Consider the following 6,234-nt stretch of genomic DNA (forward strand, 5'->3'; position numbering starts at 1 on the left):
AAGCAATAGAAAGTAAGAAGTAGTACAATTCAACTTTTAGTTGTCGATACTCACTTTTTAGCCTGCTTTGGTGGCTTGGACATGACCTAGGACCTTAAGATTTTGCATGAAAGGAGGATTAGCAGCCGCGTTGCACGGGTGTATGTGGAAAGTGTTCATATGCAGTAAAAACCTGAGAAATCCGTAAGTTTTCGTCATTTGTTATCGAATCGACTTAAAGCCAGATCGTCAAATTGGCCGCTCTTCTCTCTGAAACGGTTACATTTATCGTTTGCAAAGCTATGCCGCGTGCTGCGGTATGCGGAAACACTAAAAGCACCATAGTACAACACAGAAGAAGCTTCTATGTTGAAGTAATAGCCAGTAAGAAGTATTACAATTCAAGTTTTAGTTATCGATTAGTCACTTTTTAGCCGGCTTTGGTGGCTTGGACTTGACCTAGGACCTTGAGGTTTTGCATGACAGGAGGAATAGCAGCCGCGTTACATGGGAGAATGTGAAAAGTGTTCATATGTTGTAAAAACCTGAGAAATCGGTCCGTTTTCGTCATTTGTTATCGAATCGACTTAAAGTCAGATCGTCACATTGGCCGCTTTTCTCTCTGAAAAGCTTGTACTTATCGTCTGCAAAGCTATGTCGCATGCTGCGGTATGCGGAGACACTAGAAGCACCATAGTAGAACACCGATGAAGCTTCTAAGTTGAAGTAATAGCCAGTAAGAAATGGTACAATTCAAGTTTTAGTTGTCGATTATTCACGTTTTAGCCGGCTTTGGTTTCTTGGACATGACCTAGGACCTTAAGATTTTGCATGAAAGGAGGACTAGCAGCCGCGTTGCAAGGGAGAATGTGAAACGTGTTCATATGTAGTACAAACCTGAGAAATCCGTCCGTTTTCGTCATTTGTTATCAAATCGACTTAAAGCCAGATCGTCACATTGGCCGCAGTTCTGTCTGAAACGATTACATTTATCGTATGCAAAGCTATGTCGCGTGCTGCGGTATGCAGAGACACTAAAAGCACCATAGTAGAACACAGATGAAGGTTGTAAGTTGATGTAATAGCCAGTAAGAAGTAGTACAATTGAAGTTTTAGGTATCGATTACTTACTTTTTACGCTTGTTTGGTGCCTTGGACATGAGCTACGAACTTAAGATGATGCATGAAAGGAGGACTAGCAGCCGCGTTGCACGGGAGAATGTGAAAAGTGTTCATATGCAGTAAAAACCTGAGATATCCGTCCGTTTTCGTCATTTGTTATCGAATCGACTTAAAGACAGATCGTCACATTGGCCGCTCATCTCTCTGAAACGGTTACATTTATCGTCTGCAAAGCTATGTCGCGTGCGGCAGTACGCGGAAACACTAAAAGCACCATAGTAGAACACAGAAGAAGCTTCTATGTTGAAGTAATAGCCAGTAAGAAGTAGTACAATTCAAGTTTTAGTTGTCGATTATTCACTTTATAGCCGGCTTTGGTGGCTTGGACATGACCTAGGACCTTAAGATTTTGCATGAAAGGACGACTAGCAGCCGCGTTGCATGGGAGAATGTGAAAAATGTTCATATGTAGTAAAAACCTTAGAAATCAGTCCGTTTTCGTCATTTGTTATCGAATCGACTTAAAGCCAGATCGTCACATTGGCCGCTTTTCTCTGAGACGGTTACATTTATTGTCTGCAAAGCTATGTCGCGTGCTGCGGTGCGCGGAGATACTAAAAGCACCATAGTAGAACACAGAAGAAGCTTCTACGTTGAAGTAATAGCCAGTAAGAAGTAGTACAATTCAAGTTGTAGTTGTCGATTATGCACTTTTTAGCCGGCTTTGGTGGCTTGGACATCACCTAGGACCATAAGATTTTGCGTGAAAGGAGGACTAGCAGCCGCTTTGCACGGGAGAATGTGAAAAGTGTTAATATGTAGTAAAAACCTGAGAAATCCGTCCGTTTTCGTCATTTGTTATCGAATCGACTTAAAGCCAGATCGTCACATTGGCCGCTCTTCTCTCTGAAACGCTTGTACTTATCGTCTGCAAAGCTATGTCGCATGCTGCGGTATGCGGAGACACTAAAAGCACCATAGTGGAACACCGATGAAGCTTCTAAGTTGAAGTAATAGCCAGTAAGAAGTAGTACAATTCAAGTTTTAGTTGTCGATTATTCACGTTTCAGCCGGCTTTGGTGGCTTGGACATGACCTAGGACCTTAAGATTTTGCATGAAAGGAGGACTAGCAGCCGCGTTGCACGGGAGAATGTGAAAAGTGTTCATATGTAGTAAAAAACTGAGAAATCCGTCCGTTTTCGTCATTTGTTATCGAATCGACTTAAAGCCAGATCGTCACATTGGCCGCTCGTCTCTCTGAAACGGTTACACTTATCGTCTGCAAAGCTATGTCGCGTGCTGCGGTATGCGGAAACACTAAAAGCTCCATACTACAACACAGAAGAAGCTTCTAAGTTGAAGTAATAGCCAGTAAGAAGCAGTACAATTCAAGTTTTAGTTGTCGATTATTCACTTTTTTGCCGGCTTTGGTGGTTTGGACATGACCTAGGACCTTAAGATTTTGCATGAAAGGAGGATTGGCAGCCGCGTTGCATGGGAGAATGTGAAAAATGTTCATATGTAGTAAAAACCTTAGAAATCAGTCCGTTTTCGTCATTTGTTATCGAATCGACTTAAAGCCAGGTCGTCACATTGGCCGCTTTTCTCTGAGACGGTTACATTTATTGCCTGCAAAGCTATGTCGCGTGCTGCGGTACGCGGAGATACTAAAAGCACCATAGTAGAACACAGAAGAAGCTTCTACGTTGAAGTAATAGCCAGTAAGAAGTAGTACAATTCAAGTTTTAGTTGTCGATTAAGCACTTTTTAGCCGGCTTTGGTGGCTTGGACATCACCTAGGACCATAAGATTTTGCGTGAAAGGAGGACTCGCAGCCGCTTTGCACGGGAGAATGTGAAAAGTGTTCATATGTAGTAAAAACCTGAGGAATCCGTCCGTTTTCGTCATTTGTTATCGAATCGACTTAAAGCCAGATCGTCACATTGGCCGCTCTTCTCTCTGAAACGGTTGCATTTATCGTCTGGAAAGCTATGTCGCGTGCTGCGGTATGCGGAGACACTAAAAGCAACATAGTAGAACACAGAAGAAGCTTCTAAGTTGAAGTAATAGCCAGTAAAAAGTAGTACAATTCAAGTTTTAGTTGTCGATTATTCACGTTTTAGCCGGCTTTCGTGGCTTGGACATGACCTAGGACCTTAAGATTTTGCATGAAAGGAGGACTAACAGCCGCGTTGCACGGGAGAATGTGAAAAGTGTTCATATGCGGTAAAAACCTGAGAATTCCGTCCGTTTTCGTCATTTGTTATCCAATCGACTTAAAGACAGATCGTCACATTGGCCGCTCTTCTCTCTGAAACGGTTACATTTATCGTCTGCAAAGCTATGTCGCGTGCTGCGGTATGCGGAAATACTAAAACCACCATAGTAGAACACAGAAGAAGCTTCTATGTTGAAGTAATAGCCAGTAAGAAGTGGTACAATTCAAGTTTTAGTTGTCGATAATTCACTTTTTTGCCGGCTTTGGTGGCTTGGACATGACCTAGGACCTTAAGATTTTGCATGAAAGGAGGACTAGCAGCCGCGTTGCATGGGAGAATGTGAAAAATGTTCATATGTAGTAAAAACCTTAGAAATCAGTCCGTTTTCGTCATTTGTTATCGAATCGACTTAAAGCCAGATCGTCACATTGGCCGCTCTTCTCTCTGAAACGGTTACATTTATTGTCTGCAAAGCTATGTCGCGTGCTGCGGTATGCGGAAACACTGAAAGCACCATAGTAGAACACAGATGAAGCTTCTAAGTTGATGTAATAGCCACCAAGAAGTAGTACCATTCAAGTTTTAGGTATCGATTATTGACTTTTTACCCTTCATTGGTGTCTTGGACATGAGCTAGGACCTTAATATCCTGCATGAAACGAGGACTAGCAGCCGCATTGCACGGGAGAATGTGAAAAGTGTGCATATGTAGTACAAACCTGAGAAATCCGTCCCTTTTTGTCATTTGTTATCGAACCGACTTAAAGCCAAATCGTCACATTGGCCGCTCTTCTCTCTGAAACGGTTACAATTATCGTCTGCAAAGTTATGTCGCGTGCTGCGGTATACGGAGACACTAAAAGCACCATAGTAGAGCACAGAAGAAGCTTCTAAGTTGAAGTAATAGCCAGTAAGAAGTAGTACAATTCAAGTTTTAGTTGTCGATTATTCACTTTTTAGCCGGGTTTGTTGGCTTGGACATGACCTAGGACCTTAAGATTTTGCATGAAAGGAGGACTAGCAGCCGCGTTGCACGTGAGAATGTGAAAAGTTTTCATATGTAGTACAAACCTGAGAAATCCGTCCGTTTTCGTCTTTTGTTATCGATTCGACTTAAAGCCAGATCGTCACATTGGGCGCTTTTCTCTCTGAGACGGTTACATTTATCGTCTGCAAAGCTATGTCGCGTGCTGCGGTATGCGGAGACACTAAAAGCACCAATGTAGAACACAGAAGAAGCTTCTAAGTAGAAGTAATAGCCAGTAAGAAGTAGTACAATTCAAGTTTTAGTTATCGATTATTCACTTTTTAGCCGCCTTTGGTGGCTTGGTCATGACCTAGGACCTTAAGATTTGGCATGAAAGGAGGACTAGCAGCCGCGTTGCATGGGAGAATGTGAAAAGTGTTCATATGTTGTAAAAACCTGAGAAATCCGTCCGTTTTCGTCATTTGTTATCGAATCGACTTAAAGTCAGATCGTCACATTGGCCGCTTTTCTCTCTGAGACGTTTATATTTATCGTCTGCAAAGCTATGTCGCGTGCTGCATTTTGCGGAGACACTAAAAGCACCATAGTAGAACACAGAAGAAGCTTCTAAGTAGAAGTAATAGCCAGTAAGAAGTAGTACAATTCAAGTTTTAGTTATCGATTATTCACTTTTTAGCCGTCTTTGGTGGCTTGGACATGACCTAGGACCTTAAGATTTTGCATGAAAGGAGGACTAGCAGGCGCGTTGCATGGGAGAATGTGAAAAGTGTTCATATGTAGTAAAAACCTGAGAAATCCGTCCGTTTTCGTCATTTGTTATCGAATCGACTTAAAGCCAGATCGTCACATTGGCCGCTCTTCTCTCTGAAACGCTTGTACTTATCGTCTACAAAGCTATGTCGCATGCTGCGGTATGCGGAGACACTAGAAGCACCATAGTAGAACACCGATGAAGCTTCTAAGTTGAAGTAATAGCCAGTAAGAAGTAGTACAATTCAAGTTTTAGTTGTCGATTATTCACGTTTTAGCCGGCTTTGCTGGCTTGGACATGACCTAGGACCTTAAGATTTTGCATGAAAGGAGGACTAGCAGCCGCGTTGCACGGGAGAATGTGAAACGTGTTCATATGTAGTACAAACCTGAGAAATCCGTCCGTTTTCGTCATTTGTTATCAAATCGACTTAAAGCCAGATCGTCACATTGGCCGCAGTTCTGTCTGAAACGATTACATTTATCGTATGCAACGCTATGTCGCGTGCTGCGGTATGCAGAGACACTAATAGCACCATAGTAGAACACAGATGAAGGTTGTAAGTTGATGTAATAGCCAGTAAGAAGTAGTACAATTGAAGTTTTAGGTATCGATTACTTACTTTTTACGCTTGTTTCGTGCCTTGGACAAGATCTAGGAACTTAAGATGATTAATGAAAGGAGGACTAGCAGCCGCGTTGCACGGGAGAATGTGAAAAGTGTTCATATGCAGTAAAAACCTGAGAAATCCGTCCGTTTCCGTCATTTGTTATCGAATCGACTTAAAGACAGATCGTCACATTGGCCGCTCATCTCTCTGAAACGGTTACATTTATCGTCTGCAAAGCTATGTCGCGTGCGGCGGTATGCGGAAACACTAAAAGCACCATAGTAGAACACAGAAGAAGCTTCTATGTTGAAGTAGTAGCCAGTAAGAAGTAGTACAATTCAAGTTTTAGTTGTCGATTATTCACTTTATAGCCGGCTTTGGTGGCTTGGACATGACCTAGGACCTTAAGATTTTGCATGAAAGGAGGACTAGCAGCCGCGTTGCATGGGAGAATGTGAAAATTGTTCATATGTAGTAAAAACCTTAGAAATCAGTCCGTTTTCGTCATTTGTTATCGAATCGACTTAAAGCCAGATCGTCACATTGGCCGCTTTTCTCTGTGAC

Source organism: Schistocerca gregaria, unplaced genomic scaffold (assembly GCF_023897955.1).
Source record: "Schistocerca gregaria isolate iqSchGreg1 unplaced genomic scaffold, iqSchGreg1.2 ptg000484l, whole genome shotgun sequence".
Classification (NCBI taxonomy): Eukaryota; Metazoa; Arthropoda; class Insecta; order Orthoptera; family Acrididae; genus Schistocerca; species Schistocerca gregaria.